Consider the following 16,329-nt stretch of genomic DNA (forward strand, 5'->3'; position numbering starts at 1 on the left):
AGGCAATGAGCAGCCCACCCCCCCGGCAGGCCAACATCCCCAGCATGAGCCGAGCATGCGGCCCCCGAGGCCCCAAGCGCCCGAGACCGGCCGACCCCCGGCAGGACCCCCCCCATGCCAAAGAGGCCCAAACCACCCCCAGGATACAACCGCCAAGGGAGCAGGGCAGGGACCACGCCAAGATGTCCAGCCATGCACCCAGGGACCCACAGGACACCCATACCCCGGGGGGGGCGGAGTCGGCAAGCAGCGGGGAGCGGTGGGGAGGGGTAACTCCTGCCCACCACCATGTACCACAGATGTCCAGGCTCAGCAAGTCATAGACCCAGGCCCAGCTGTCCACACACACATGCTCACATGCACCCACACACACCCACACCCACACTCACACACGCCAGTCACCCACTCATGCACACACACGGAACATACATGGACTCACAGTGTCGGTGGGCGGACACCAGCACGGGCCAGCGGCAACCCAGGGAAGCAGCCACCCTGGCCCCGAACGACCGGCCAGTCCACCCACCAGGCAGGGTGCACCAAACCGGTGTGTGAGAGGACCCGTCCACACGCCCCCCCCCCCCCCCCCCATCACCCCCCCCCCCCCCCTCAATATGTGTGTGAAATGAAAAGAATGTGTGTGAGCTACAGTGCAATTAAAATTGGAGGGACAGAGGCAATGTAGTACTGAATAACAGCACACTGCCACGCTGCCCCCCAAGGCCCTCAATGTCTAATGTGTAAATAAAATTGAGGGGCAGGTAGCAGTGAGCAGATAAGTAAGGTCACCTCAGCAGCGCCACCCACAATCCGCTGAGTGACACACCTGCCCCCCAAAGCCCTGTGTGTACTGTAATGTGTCATGAAATGTGTCATTGTAAGGGGGAAAAAAAAAGGGGAGGAGTGGGACATCACGCATCACAGCGAGCAGAGCCAGGTAGGTGGCCCTACTCACTGTAGCATGGGCCCCCCTCCCAAAGAAACCCCCATGTGTAGTGTGATGTTTGACTGAGTGGGAGGAGGGGAAGGGTCAGGATAAGAAAGACCGAGAGGCAGAGAACTACCCCTCGGAGGAAGAGAGCCAGCTGGCGCTAGCTCACTAGGCACCCCGGTTTCCTACACCCGGCCGCGGCGCAGGGAAGGCCGGCCCAGGGCCCGAAGCGGCCAAGCCCCCAGGACACCACCGCGCTCCAGGCCGGTGCCCGCCCACACAGCTGACACAGCACAAAACATACACCCCCACACGCACACAAGAGACAACAATTATCACACATACACATACTCACGATTACAACACACATACTCACGATTACAATACACATACTCACAATGACAATACACATACTCACAATGACAATACAAACACAAACAACACACACCCACACGCACACAAGAGACAACAATTATCGCACATACACATACTCACGACTACAATACACATACTCACAATGACAATACACATACTCACGATTACAATACACATACTCACAATTACAATACACATACTCACAATGACAATACAAACACAAACAACACACCCCCACACGCACACAAGAGACAACAATTATCACACATACACATACTCACGATTACAACACACATACTCACAATTACAATACACATACTCACAATTACAATACAAACACATACAAACACACACACATACATACCAACACAAACACACTCACCTGCAACAAACTTCACACCCACCCATATACACGCAGACACAGTGGTCCTGGGTCCAGAACCAACCGGCCCTATGTGGTTGTCCCCCTACTTGAGTGCCCCACCCCTCCTCCCGGGAGGTATCCAGAATCCCGGAATGCCAGACAGACACCCCGGCGCGCCCCAGACCCCCCACCACCCGGCGGTGCGCCCAGAGGGGCACAGACCCTTCCAGCGCAGGGAGGAGCCCAAACGGGAGACGGGCAACCCCAGGCGCCAAGGCCCTAGACCCCGCACCCCGGCCCCCACAGAGGAGGCCAGCCCCCCGGACAGGGCCAGCACCCACCCCCACGGGCCCCCAGATCCCCACCCCAAGACCGTGAGAGCACACATCCAGGCCCCCCACCATCAACAACAGGGCCCGCACACAGAAACCGCAGAGCGGCAGCCCCCGTCTCCAGTCCAAGAGCCATCAGACACCCAAATGTATAATGTATTCTATGGAGAGTTTTGTATTGTATAAGTTGTAAATTTGGATTTTTAGTCATTTTAAAAGTGTTTAGACATATCTGTGTCCAGAAGTTTTCATCCAGGATGATGGAAAGATCTCTCTCCCATTTTGTAATTGGAAGGGATATTGAATCATTCATTTTTAATAATAACTTGTATATTTTTGATAACAGTTTAGGGGTATAGAGATTTAGAAAGTCTGTTATCCACAAAGGGATTTCTAGATTTAGGTTATTTAAATTAAATCTTGCCTGTATGATGGACCTCAATTGGTGATATTCCAGAAATTTGCTACTGCTAATTTCATATTTTAAAATAAGATCTTCAAATGAAATAAAGGTCCCATCATGAATAACATGTTCTAAATTATTTATTCCTTTTTATTGCCATTCTGAAAAATTCAGTACTGTCTTTTTCCGACATATATCGGGATTGTTCCAAATGGGTGTTAATTTACAAGGGATTAGTAAAGACTTAGCCATCTTTAAGAATTCCCACCAGGCTATCAGGGTGGTGCTTATTGTAAGGCTTTTAAAGCAATTGTAATGTTTAATGCTGGAGCAAATGAGCGGTTTGATTTCATCCACCTTGAAACATACTGTAGTCTATTGGCTAAAAAATAGTGATGAAAATTTGGTAGTTCTAGACCACCGCTGCATTTTAGCTTTTGTAAAGTCTTCAAGCTTATTCTAGATGTTTTACTTTTCCATAAAAATTTAGATATATTTGAGTCTAGCGACTTAAACCAAGCAATAGAAGGTTTATTAGGGATCATTAAGAACAGATAATTTACTTTAGGCAGAATCATCATTTTTATTGTGGCAACTCTCCCCATGAGAGATATAGGTAGAGAGTTCCAACGTGTGAGATCGTCCTCTATTGTTTTTAATAGAGGAATATGGTTCAGTCGTACCAGATCTAACAGCCTGGGAGAAAAATTTATACCTAGATATCTAATGTTGCCCGACTGTAGTGATGTAGTGATGATGTTCTGAAATTTACAATTCAGAGGCAAAACTGTTGATTTACTCCAATTAATGGAGTAATCTGATACAGATGAGGACTTATCTATAAGTGTGATTGTCTTTAGAAGAGCGGTTTGTGAGTTCCCGAGGAAGAGTAATACATCATCAGCGTAAAGGCTTATTTTATGGTCTGTATTTTCTGTTTGGATTCCTTTGATGTTTACATTCTGTCGGATTTTTGCTGCTAGTGGCTCAATGAAGATGATAAACATTGAGGGAGAGAGTGGGCAACCTTGTCTAGTTCCCCTCTGCAGACTGAAGCTTTGTGAGATAAGATCATTTGTCCTAACCCGTGCATTTGGAGAGCTGTATAATGTTTCGATCCAGTTTATAAAGGATGGGCCAAATCCAAATTTATGTAGAACTGCTAACAGAAATTTCCCATTTACCCTGTCAAATGCTTTCTCTGCATCTAAAGAGACTACTATTTTTTCTAATTTGTTAATGGAACAGTAGTCTATTATATTTATTAGTCGGCGTGTGTTATCGGCCGAGTGCCGGCCCTTGATAAAACCTGTTTGGTCTGAATGTATAATATATGGAGTGATTTTATTCTAATCTTCTTGCGAGAACTTTGCAAATAATTTTAAGGTCTACATTAATAAGAAAGATTGGGCGATAGCTAGATGGAAGTGTTGGGTCTTTGCCTGGTTTAAGATATTAGCAGGCTAATGTTGGCCGAGTTCATGTTTGGAGAGATTTTGTGGTTATTCTTGATTTGAGTCACCATCCTGAAAAAAGTAGGTTCTAACACAGGCCAAAATTCTTTATAGAATTCTGCTGGGAAACCGTCTGGGCCTGGGGCTTTATTATTTGGAAGGTGCTGTATTGCTTTATAGAATTCAGATGATGAAAAAGGTGAATCAAGAGACCTGATCCTCATTTAATTTAGGAAGATTTATATCATTAAGAAATTCTTCAATTTCAGCATCAGATGGATTAATCTGTGATGAATATAAGGCTTCATAAAAGTCTTTAAAGGAGTTATTTATTTGTTGTGGGTCATGAGTAATATTACCGACCGAGTCTTTAATAGAGTGAATAGCTGTTTTTTCTTTATTCAGTTTTAACTGATTGGCCAGGAATTTTCCAGATTTATTTCCATGTTCAAAGTTTTCCAGATGCAACCTCTGCAACATAAATTGTGTCTTCTTATCAAGTATTTAATTTAATTCCAATTTAAGTTTCCTCAGGCTGTTAATTATATTTTCTTGTGGTGATGCAGCATAGGCATTTTCTAAAGATTTAATTTTCTGTTCCAATTCTAATATAAGTGTTTTTTCTTTATTTTTCTTATGTTTACTGCCTTTCCTGCTTCCCATAGAACACATGGCGATATTTCCGGCAGATTATTTTGTTCTAAGTATATAGCCCACTCTCGTTTAAAATAATTAATGAAATCTTGTTCTTTAAGTAATGATGTATTAAATCTCCAGTTCCTAGTTGGTGGTGTAACTCGTTTCTGTGTCAGAGACATAGATACAGGTGCGTGATCACTAATAGTGATAGGATGTATCTGAGTGTCTGTGATTTCCGTCATCATGGAGCTACTGACTAAAAAGTAATCCAAGCGGGAGTGGGAGTGATGTACTTGTGAGAAAAAACTATAATTTCTCAGAGTGGGGTGATGTGAGCGCCAAGCATCGCAAAGACCAAAATCCTTCATGTATTGTTTAAGAATGTCTGCAGACTGCCAGTTCCTTTGACTCACTGCTGTGAAAAAAAAAAAAAAAAAGATAGAGAAAAAAGGCGTTTGTGTACACAGATCACCTGATTAGTATAGCCATGGCGTGGTTTCCTGGTCGCGATAGAGCTGTCCGTTTACATAGAGTTTATCCACCGCGATGACAGCTCGTGAACCTTCTTGGATGTGTTTTTTCCGGAGAGGGAACAGGATTTTGCTTCGTTCCAGGATCTCTTTAGGAAACTGATCATTGACGCTGAAGTCCGTTCCTCTCAGCTCCCGTCCGCGGCTCTTCACCAGCTCTTTCTGCTTGAAACGTTCAAATTTGGCTACGATTGGTCTGGGTCTGTGTGCCCCGGGTCGCTTAGCTCCTATACGGTGAACACGATTGAAGTTGATGGTTTTTACAGTGTCCTCCGGGAGCTTCAAGTAGGCCTGCATGAACTCCTTCACTGTCGTCTCCAGGTTTTCTTCCGATTTCACCAGTAGTCCCGAAAACACAAGGTTTTCCCTCATGCTGCGGGCCTGGAGCTCGGTGACGGCTTCCCTGATTTTTTTATTCTCCTCCGAGAGCCGGGTCATTCCATTGGTGAGGGAATTCACCGACTCTCTGAGAGCGGCGTTCTCCACAGCGAGTGCTTCCACCTGCTGCTGGCTGAACTCTACCGACTCCCGAAGAGCCTGAAACTCCTTGTGGAGAATTTCCAAAATGGAGAGGCGAGTGTCGAAACTGGACAGCTTCTAATCAATGGACTCCAAAATATCCACCATTTCGCTGGACTGAGAAGAAACCCCTGGTGGATCTTCTGGGTGACTCCTCTTGGTGGATGGAGCTCCTTTGCTGCCAGACGGAGTCGGCGTGTTGTTTGGTTTCCCCATAACAACTCGTTCGAAACACTCGTCGATATAAGCCTGCAGACTGTCCAGATCTTCTTCACCGTCCTCCAGTGTACTTCAGGTAGTGAGTAGCTTATGTAACCCAGTTGACAAATGCATAATAAAAAGGTACAATAATTAGTGATAAAAAGCATAAATAGTAAAATGGGATAATAAATAGTGATAATCCTAGTGAATCAATTCATGAATGATGGGTTGTTATTGTTAAAAACACGATTTGAATGTATTTGATATAGCAGTACTTTTACTGTGACAGTTACGATCTGGTTCTTTTATTTTGACATGCTGTTTAGCAAGCATTCGGTTTCTGATGGAGCCATTCAGTCTGTTGAGCGGATGAGAGCCAGAGAGTTGGAAACTCCACGTTTTCAGAGCTAGAAACAATTGAAAGAAACTAATTCTAAGTTGTTTACGAAGTTTAAGTTTCCTTTGGAGTACTGAGCGACCAGCTCTGTAAATGCTGTATGTTTGAAGACCAGAAGCTTTGTTTCGTCGAGTATTTCTTTTGTTTGAATCGTCTCGGTAAGGCAACTTGTCTATTTTTCCTTACTGATGTAATGATGAAGTCATATTTTGTTATCATTGCTAAATACTTCGGTGAAACTTGAGAATTGTAATCTGTTTTGTTAATAATTGTTGTAAGGAACCTGAGAGGGTACATTTTGGTTGAAATTAGTAAGTTTAATGCTCAGAGTGAGCTGACTGTATTTCACATGCTGTAATACCGCACCCAGCACGTGCAAGGAGAGAGAGCTGAATGTGTCCTCATGATAATCTCTGTACAGGGTAATGTTGTGTATAATTGCAAGGTTATCGCGATTTCAGTATACAATGTTGTTATTTCATAGTATTCATCCTGTTTACTTGATAATGCTAATTTAACTGAATGGTATGCAATGGTTTTCAGTATAAATGAAGTATATGCAGTTTGCATAGCTTTTCTTTTGAGAAGATTGATATTAATGTTGTACAACTACTTTAAGTTTAAACTGATTGATGATATTTGATAGGAATTGAACTATGGCCTGTATGTGTAGCTTAACTAAGGGTATGGTTACACAGGTCAAGTTTTTGAGCTGGATCTGGATTTCGCTGAGGATTCGTGGACTACATTAGATGGCGAGCCACCCACCCATTCGAATGTGATCCTGTTCTATGTCGTTGCACATGGCATATCTGGTAGGATTGTGGCCTGCTCGTGTCACATCACTGACTATGACTGACTTGACTTATTGACTTGAATTAACACTTTACGAACTGAACCAAGGAATAACGCCTTGAACTGAACTCCTGGAAAGGAACTCTCTAAACTTTTCTCTTTGAGGATTTAAAGGACTATTTCCCAAGTTTTGAAAGACAATTCATTTTTATTTTATTTTAAAGGGTCCGATCTTTTATTTCGGGTAATTGTAAATATTTCAACCTTTCAATTTATTACTAAAAGAAAGAAAAACTTATATCCTTGTGTGGTGTCTTTTAATTGCACTGTCTTTTCCACTCTCTCCTCAGAACCTAGTGTCTCTTATTCTTTAACCTATTGAACCTGGCCTACCATCGACGTGTACATACCCAGTAGTGGGTTACACTTATTAATATAAATTTTACCCAGGGTGCTTAAAGCCTGTGCCACCCAACTTTGTGGAGTACTTCAACATGTCTTCAACTTGAGCCTGAGTCTCCAGAGGGTCCCCATGATGTGGAAGACATCTTGCATTGTTCCTGTCCCAAAGATGCCACGACCCAGTGACGCCAAGGACTACAGGCCAGTGGCACTGACGTCTCATGTCATGAAGACCATGGAGAGGCTCGTCTTGGATCAGCTCCGACCCATAGTCCAGCCTTTTCTAGATCCCCTCCAGTTTGCCTATCAGCCCCGCCTGGGAGTTGAAGATGCCATCATCTACCTGCTCAACCAAGTTTATGCTCACCTGGATAAGCCAGCCAGCTCTGTGAGGGTCATGTTTTTTGACTTCTCCAGTGCATTTAACACCGTCTGGTCCGCTCTTCTGGGTGATAAGCTCACAGTGATGCAGGTAGATGCCACCCTTGTGTGCTGGATTGTTGACTACCTGACTGGCAGACCACAGTATGTACGCCTGCAGCACTGTGTGTCGGACAGAGTGGTCAGCAACACTGGAGTCCCACAAGGTACTGTCCTCTCTCCCTTCCTCTTCACCCTCTACACCACGGACATCAGCTACTGCACAGAGACTTGCCACCTTCAGAAGATTTCTGATGCCTCTGCAATACTTGGATGTATCAGCAGGGGTGAAGAGGATGAGTACAGGGCAACGGTGAAGGACTTTGTCGCATGGTGCGAGCGGAACCACCTGCAGCTCATTGTGAAAAAGATAAAGGAACTGGTGGTGGACCTGAGGAGGGACAAGGCATCGGTGACCCCTGTGTCCATCAGCGGGGTCAGTGTGAACACTGTGGATGATTACAAATATCTGGGTGTGTATATTGACAATAAACTGGACTGGGCTAAGAACACTGACGCCCTCTACAGGAAGGGCCAAAGTCGTCTCTATTTTCTGAGGCACCTGAGGTCCTTTAACGTCTGCCGGACTATGCTCAGGATCTTCTATGAGTCTGTGATGGCGAGTGCTATCCTCTATGCTGTTGCATGCTGGGGAAGCAGGCTGAGGGTGGCAGATGCCAACAGACTCAGCAAACTGATCCGCAAGGCCGGTTATGTTGGTGTGGAGCTGGACTCGCTGACGGCCGTGTCGGAGAGGAGGACGCTGTCTAAGCCGAAGGCCATTATGAACAATGGCTCCCACCCACTCTACGACACAGTGATGAGACACAGGAGCTCATTCAGTGCAAGACTCACTCTACCAAAATGCACCACAGAGCACCACAGGAAGTCATTCTTACCTGTGGCCATCAAACTCTATAACTCCTCCCTCAGTGTGTGATTCACAAAACTCAATACGAAACTGTTCATATGTGCAATAATAACAATTGTGTGTGCAATAACTCAGAGGGACACTAACTTAATTTAAATAATTTAAATAATTGTAACTGCTTTATACCTGATGTTTCATATTACTATCACAATCACCGCCACCTTACTATATTCTTAAGTACTTAAATCTGGTGTACATACTGTAAATTCTCTATATTGTCTTAAATTATTAGTAAAGTGTTTATTTTTACATGAATGGCTGGAACTGTAACCACTGCAATTTCCCCCTGGGATCAATAATGAATCTACATCTGAATCTGAAAACCAAAACACAACAGAACACATGGAAAAGACTGGCTGGGGCCAATTGTGACAGTAAACTATTACTCATCAAAATACTGTTTCATTCTACATGTAGGCTAATTTAAAATGACCTCTAAAACAGCAAAATGAACAACTCAAATTCAGGAACTCCACATTTGCTGCATTTATTATTGATAATTTTATGGAATAATTTAATTATTTCATTATTTTGCAGAGGACAGAAAATCTCACACACAAAGGTACAAAACTGTGGGAACATCTCACTGATCATAAATCTGGAGACTGTGAGTAACATGTTTGTGCACTTTCCCAGCCACATTTAGTGTCAGAGGCCTGAGAACAGAGAGGAGTTAGAGACGCGTCTGTGGTCTGATTTCTATTCTAATAAAACAGCAGTAATGACAACATCAACCAAATAAGAACTGAAACCTGATGATGTTTTTATGTTACACTCATTGCATCTTTTATGTAAAGCTACAAAGTCATATCTCTTACTATATAATCATTTTTTAAATATATATTTATAACCATACTGATATTCCATACTGACTTCCTGGCTCTTGTCATGTCTTTCCTTATAATCTAAGCACAGCCATAAAGCAGGACCTCACTGTTTTGGTGTCTTTGCCCCAGAGAAGCGGACTGAACTTTCCCCTGGACTCTGCATTGCAGTCAGTTCTCACGCTCAGTTCTTTCCTCTGTGGTCTGAGGACTCGTATCTTCAGGTGCTACCTATTTTAACACCTTTCTGATCTCATTGACACTTTTTTCATAGATGTGCCAGTTAACCACTAATACCCTCCCACCCCATCCCGCTAAAAATGACAGACATTGGTTTGAACTTTACTCTGGTAACAATAGTCTTTTTCTTCTTTGACCCAGAGAACACAGCGTTCATTATTTCCATGAATAATCTAGAGGTCTGACTTGTCAGACCACAAAACACGTTTCCACTGTGCATCAGTCCATTTAAGATGAGCTTGAGACTTTTGTTGAGAAATGACTTCCACTGTGCTTAGTATAGTCTAAACTAGCATTTCTGGATGCAGCGACAGATGGTACTTATCACTGTTCCTAGTTCCTAGTCTTAAGTTGAACTGTTTTCATTCAAAAACATTTCAAAGTAGATTTAAAAATCACCGCCTTCTGTTTTTATTTGTATTTTTATATTTTATGGCCCAAATCCAGCAGAGTCGATATCAGACCCTCCAAGAAGGCCCGTTACGAGGCCCTGGTAAAGGAGCAGGAAGAAGGAAGGACTGGAAAGTGGTATGGAGACTGCTGCACTGCACCCAAACTCCAGTTGTGGCCACCATCGCCAGCCTTTGTGCAGCTGTTCGAGCGAGTGGCCGAGGACCATCAGTAGGATAAGGAGGATTGGGCAGTCTGATTACTCCTTCCAGGGAGCTTCCAGGGCGGATGCAACTGGATTACACAGAGTTAAAGAAAGCCATTTTTCAGCAAGTCGGCCGAACCTCGGAGCAGCACTGCCAGCATTTCCAGACATTGACACTTCAGGAGTTTGACCGACCCTTCATATTTGTGCAGCAGCTCTGGTTCTCCTGTAGGAGATGGCTTTTAGCTGAGGAATGGGACTCGGAGGAACTTATAGATCTAGTAATTCTGGAACAATTCATAGCCCAGTTACCAGAAGGGAATGCACCTTTGGTTCTTTAATTTTGGGGACAAATTGGCCAAAGTTTCAGGGGTTAGTAAAGGAACTGACAAAGAAGAATCCCGTACAGAGGAACGGGGTGGGAACTATGCAGCTTCGCAGAGAGATGAGCTACCAGGGTCATCACACACTTCTCCAGACTCAGCTTTATTGGGTGGTGGGGAATTGGATAGAGATGCCAATCCCAAAAGGGGTCCTTTCCTCCAGAGCTCCTGCCTAGGGATTCCACTAGGAGATTTTCCCCAGGAACACTCACGTACCCCCACCTCTTGAGCACATCAGTGAAGTGCTCAGGTGTTCTTCTTTTCAGCTTTAGCCTGTGGTTCTCAATCCTGACCCTGGAGTTCTCCTGTTCTGCATGTTTTAGTGTTTTACTTTCTCCAACACACCGGATCCAAGGTGTAATCAGGGAGCAGGGCTGGAAACAACTGGCCTGAGGGATGAATTTACAGCTTACTCTCTCTCGTGCTCTCATTCGCACATGCGCAGTCTCTCACTCGCTCTCTCACTCGCTTTCTCACTCACTCTCTCTCGTGTTTTGTCTGTGAGTAAAGAGGAAGTGTTGAGGTCATTGTTCAGTCATTACTGGGGCAGCATGGAGCTCAGTCTGCTCTCTCTGATGCTCTGTGAGTAGATTCTCTTTATATTCCTGTTGCTTTTTGTATTTAAGTTTGTATTGTTGTTGTGCTGTGTTTGCACTGTAATTCTTATGTACAGGACAACAGCACATTAATCTGAACAAACAAACAGAAAGATTTAGTAAGACCACATCTAGGAGAACAGACATAAATTAGTTTTAATTCATTAAAAATATTACAACAAAAGCTACAAGTTCACTGAATTTAAAACATCTACAGCTGTCTTCTGTTTTTCACAGTGTAATTTACATTCTGGGTAAAAAGAATAAGACACTCATTCCAGTTAAAATACGTCCATGCATTAAAAAAGCTGCCCGTGGCTCTTTTCACACAAGTAAAGTTGTTTTCTGAGCTACTAGTGCAGGACAGAAAATCATTGTAGCTCAGAATTTACATACAAGCGTGTCACTGTAACCCATTCATTCTTGAAGATAGTGGTAGTTTTAACATTAATAATTATTAGTAATTATTATATATCAACATTATTAATACTCCTCCAGTAAGGCTTTACATACCAGACCACGGGAACAAGGTACCAAGTTACAAGTAACAAGAAAATCTCAAGTCTTGACACTCAAGTTCCGAGTCAAGTCCCAAATCAAGACAGTTGAGTCTCAAGTCTGTAAGGGGGAGCGAGGAGGCGGACGCACACGCTGAGATAAGCGAGATTTATTATGGGCAAATCCAGGGTCGTGGTCAGAACAGTCCAGGTTCATGTAGCTGATACGGACAGATTGGGGGACAGACATGACAAAAACCAGAATGAACACATCAAACAAAGACCAATACATTCATATGAAAGACTGGCCAACACAAGGGGCAAACACAGGGCTTAAATACACGGTACAATGAGGGACAGGTGAAAAAAATCAGGGGCGGAGTTACAAAACCAAAACACAAACACATGGACAGGACTGGGAGGGGCCAACCGTGACAAAATCAAGTGCCAAGTCAATACAGGAATGTCTCAAGTCAAGTTCCAGGTCAATAATAATGTTCAAGTCCTAAACAAGTCAGTTTATATTCTTCAGCGAATTTAAGGCCTTTTCAACACTAAACACCAGAATAATGGTAGCAGTAATGTAGCATGTTTTTCTTTTTTATTAACTTTTTTCAACCTTCCAAATAAATTTCAAAATCCATGGTACTCTGAGAAACCTGACAGGCATAATGGTATACACAAAGAGTAGTGCAGCCAGGGGCATCACTAGAGGATCATTTATAGAGGGGGCTAAGTCTGTACTAGGATGGTCTGGGGCATGGACCCTAAAGAGATTTTTTTAAAGACCCCAAAATGTTTATAATGCACTTTTTCATTAGCAACAGCCAGAAAACATGAAGTATATCACCTGGTATAGCAAAATAAATGGTTATTTGGTCAAAGTGACACACAGTAGATCTGTCTCTATAGTTTCTATTAAGCACAGAGCTGCTATAACAAACACTGTGTTCATCCACTTACAACAGGCACAGATCAGGCAAGGGTACTGAAGTTCAGGCAATGTCTCTCCTTTCTCTCAGATAAACTGCAGACAAAGATAAACAAAAAAATCAAGAAAATATATTATTATATATATAAAATATATAATATAATATATAATTGTGAATTTCCCCGCTGTGGGACTAGTTGTGAATTTCCCCGCTGTGGGACTAATAAAGGATTATCTTATCTTATCTTATCTTATCTTATCTTATATATAACATATTATTAAAACACAGACTATAGATCAGTTCAGTGTCAGTTGGTGCAATCAGAAAGAGTGTAATTTGCCTCTGTAGGCATGTTTAATAAGCTGGATGAAACTGTATGGTAGCAGTGACAAATATCATAATAATGGTCAATCAATTTAAATTGTTATTATTATTATTTTTTGTAAAACTCTTACTGGCCTTCAACAGAACTGCTACGTTTATTTATCTTTTCACTCAAATCTGAATCAGCTTCTTGGTTGAATTTCCACCTTAAATCCTACAGCAGTTTCATTCTGACACCTCACAGCGGAAAATTCAAGCAAGACTTCTGCCTCGTATATTGACAATATATCGCATCTCCGTTTTTGATGTTTTTCAGTTTTTTACATAATTTTAAAAATTCAAGTTACCTTTTACATTGTGTGCAAATTTAATGATGAATGGAACGAAGGAAACGGTCCAAAATGACTTCAAAATAGTCTGGTTCCATTGACTTACATTAAAAGTAAAGGAGGGTTTTTTCCTTCTCCTGTAAAGTTTCCATTTTGGAGATATGAGGTTTTCATCTGACAACAGTGATACATCAGATTCTGGTGTCATTCTTTCCAAATACTGAAGAGAAATCTACAGACAAAGAGTATAAAGAGCTCTCAGTAACATCACGTCTATCCCTCTTCAAGCTCTCACACTCACTCTAAGTGACGTTAAACTAGCTGGCTTGTTAGCTAGTTAGCGAATGTTAGTGTTAGCCTAGCCTTTTTTCTTTACCTCACTTAAACTCACAGTTAACTCAAGTTATCTGGCTAGAGTTAAGCAACCAAGTAAAAACACAGATATCCAGCTTTACTGACCATAATCTGCCACAAATCCACACTGTTGGTGGATGAATTCACTGTTTTAGGCCGTTTCACTCTGTATTTTATAGATTTTGAATAAGCTCTAATTTTTTTTCAGTGAGATTTTACTGAAATCCTGTCTTCAGCTCGGCTAACGATTACTTCGCAGTGCATGAACAGAGACCTGCCCTCCAGGTTTGATTTGGGCTTATAATGTATGAGCTTTGATGTGATTGGCTTATAATGTATGAGCTTTGATGTGATTGGCTGAATGTTACATTAGTCAATCACTGGTAGTACAACAGGTCCCCAGGTCGTGCCCTGCTTTTACAGAATATTGTGAATGAGAATAAATTAGGCAATTTAGACAGTAAGACAGTTGATTTGATATTAAGGGGGGGAGGAGTAAGTATCTTTGGTTGGGGAGTAAAATTGGCCTAGCAAGTACTGGGAAAAAGATTTTCAATGTACTACTCAACTAAATAAGAAGTCAGATTTGAATGCAATCATTTTTAATCATTTTTGGGAACATTGGGTGCAGAGAATTAAAGTATTGAACACGTATTTTCAGAAGAGGGAAGAACACAGGGTGACATACAAGAGTGGAGGGAGGTGCACACAGGTGGATTATATCCTTAGCAGGAGATGCCACCTAAAGGAGATTGGGGATTGTAAAGTGGTGCCAGGGGAAAGTGTAGCATAGGGTGGTTGTCTGTAGAATGAGATTAGAAACAAAGAAGAGGAAGAGAGTGAAGACAGAGCCAAAGATTAGATGGTGGAATCTGAAGGAGGAAAATGGTTGCAGGCAGTTCAGGGAAAAAAAGTAGTTGTATGAGAGGCTGGACAGTAAAGGAGTAAAGGACTTGTATCGTTTGGCTAAACAGAGAGATAGAGCTGGAAAGGATGTACAGCAGGTTAGGCTGATAAAGGATAGAGAGGGAAATGTACTAGTGAGTTAACAGAGAGTGTTGAGTAGATGGAAGGAGTACTTTGAAGAACTAATGAATGAGGAAAGCGAGAGAGAGAGGAGGACAACGGGGGGAGAGATAGTGGATCAGGAAGTGAAGAGAATTAGTAAGGTGGAAGTGAGGGCAGCTTTAAAAAGGATGAAGAATGGAAAGGCAGTTGGTCCAGATGACATACCTGTGGAGGTATGGAGATGTTTAGGAGAGAAGGCAGTGGACTTTTTAACCAGGTTGTTTAACAAAATCCTGGAGAGTGAGAGGATGCCTGATGAGTGGAGAAGCAGTGTACTGGTCCCCATTTTTAAGAACAAGGGTGATGTGCAGAGCTGCAGTAACTACAGAGGTATAAAGTTGATGAGCCACACCATGAAGGTATGGGAAAGAGTTGTTGAAGCAAGGCTAAGGCGAGAGGTTCAGCTCAGTGAGCAGCAGTTTGGTTTCATGCCCAGAAAGAGCACCACAGATGCCATTTTTGCGTTGAGAGTGTTGGTAGAGAAGTACAGAGAAGGTCAGAAGGAGCTACATTGTGTCTTTGTGGATCTAGAGAAGGCATATGATAGGGTGCCAAGAGAGGAACTGTGGTACTGTATGAGGAAGTCAGGTGTAGCTGAAAAGGGTGTGTTAGGGTGGTGCAGGACATGTATGAGGATAGTGAGACAGTGGTGAGGTGTGCAGTTGGAGTGACAAATGGTTTCAAGGTCAAGGTAGGGTTACATCTGGGATCAGCTTTGAGCCCCTTCTTGTTTGCAATGGTGATGGACAGGTTGACAGATGAGGTCAGGCAGGAGGCTCCATGGACCATGATGTTTGCAGATGACATTGTAATCTGTGGTGAGAGTAGAGAGCAGGTGCAAGAGAATCTGGAGAGGTGGAGGTTTGCACTGGAGAGGAGAGGAATGAAGGTCAGTAGAGATAAGATGGAATACATGTGTGTGAATGAGAGGGAGGCAGGTGGAAAGGTAAAGATGCAAGGAGTAGAGGTCGTAAAGGTGGATGACTTCAAATATCTTGGGTCAACCATCCAGAGCAATGGACAGTGTAGAAAAGAGGTGAAGAAGAGGGTGCAGGCAGGATGGAGTGGGTGGAGACGGATGTCAGGGCTGATGTGTGACAGAAGGATAGCAGCAAGAGTGAAAGGGAAGGTTTACAAGACAGTAGTGCGTCCTGCTCTGATGTATGGTTTGGAGACTGTGGCTCTGTCTAAAAGACAGGAGGCTGAGCTGGAGGTGGCGGAGATGAAGATGCTGAGATTTTCGTTGGGAGTGACAAGGCTGGACAAGATTAGAAATGAGCAGATCAGAGGGACAGTGAAGGTGGAGCAGTTTGGAGATAAAGCCAGAGAGGCCAGGTTGAGATGGTTTGGACATGTGTTGAGGAGGAATATTGGATATATTGGGCAAAGAATGTTGGAGATGGAGCTGATAGGTAGAAGGAGAAGAGGTAGACCTCAGAGAAGGTTTATGGATGTAGTGAAGGTGGACATGGAGATGGTTGGTGTGAAAGTAGA

At 43.0% G+C, this 16,329-nt stretch overlaps 1 protein-coding gene and 1 long non-coding RNA gene across 2 annotated transcripts in view; both read left to right on the plus strand.

Moving 5' to 3' along the window:
* Positions 1 to 16,329, plus strand: part of LOC108416068 (Fc receptor-like protein 3) — a gene marked incomplete at its 5' end in the record, with an annotated part of 98,649 nt that overhangs the window by 30,113 nt on the left and 52,207 nt on the right. The window lies entirely within an intron of this gene.
* On the plus strand, positions 5,883 to 7,238 carry LOC119262841. Its single transcript, XR_005129959.1, has 2 exons — positions 5,883 to 6,303; positions 6,844 to 7,238. It is a non-coding gene; the product is annotated as an uncharacterized LOC119262841 (long non-coding RNA).

This window comes from Pygocentrus nattereri, chromosome 29 (genome assembly GCF_015220715.1).
Source record: "Pygocentrus nattereri isolate fPygNat1 chromosome 29, fPygNat1.pri, whole genome shotgun sequence".
In the NCBI taxonomy this organism is placed as follows: Eukaryota; Metazoa; Chordata; class Actinopteri; order Characiformes; family Serrasalmidae; genus Pygocentrus; species Pygocentrus nattereri.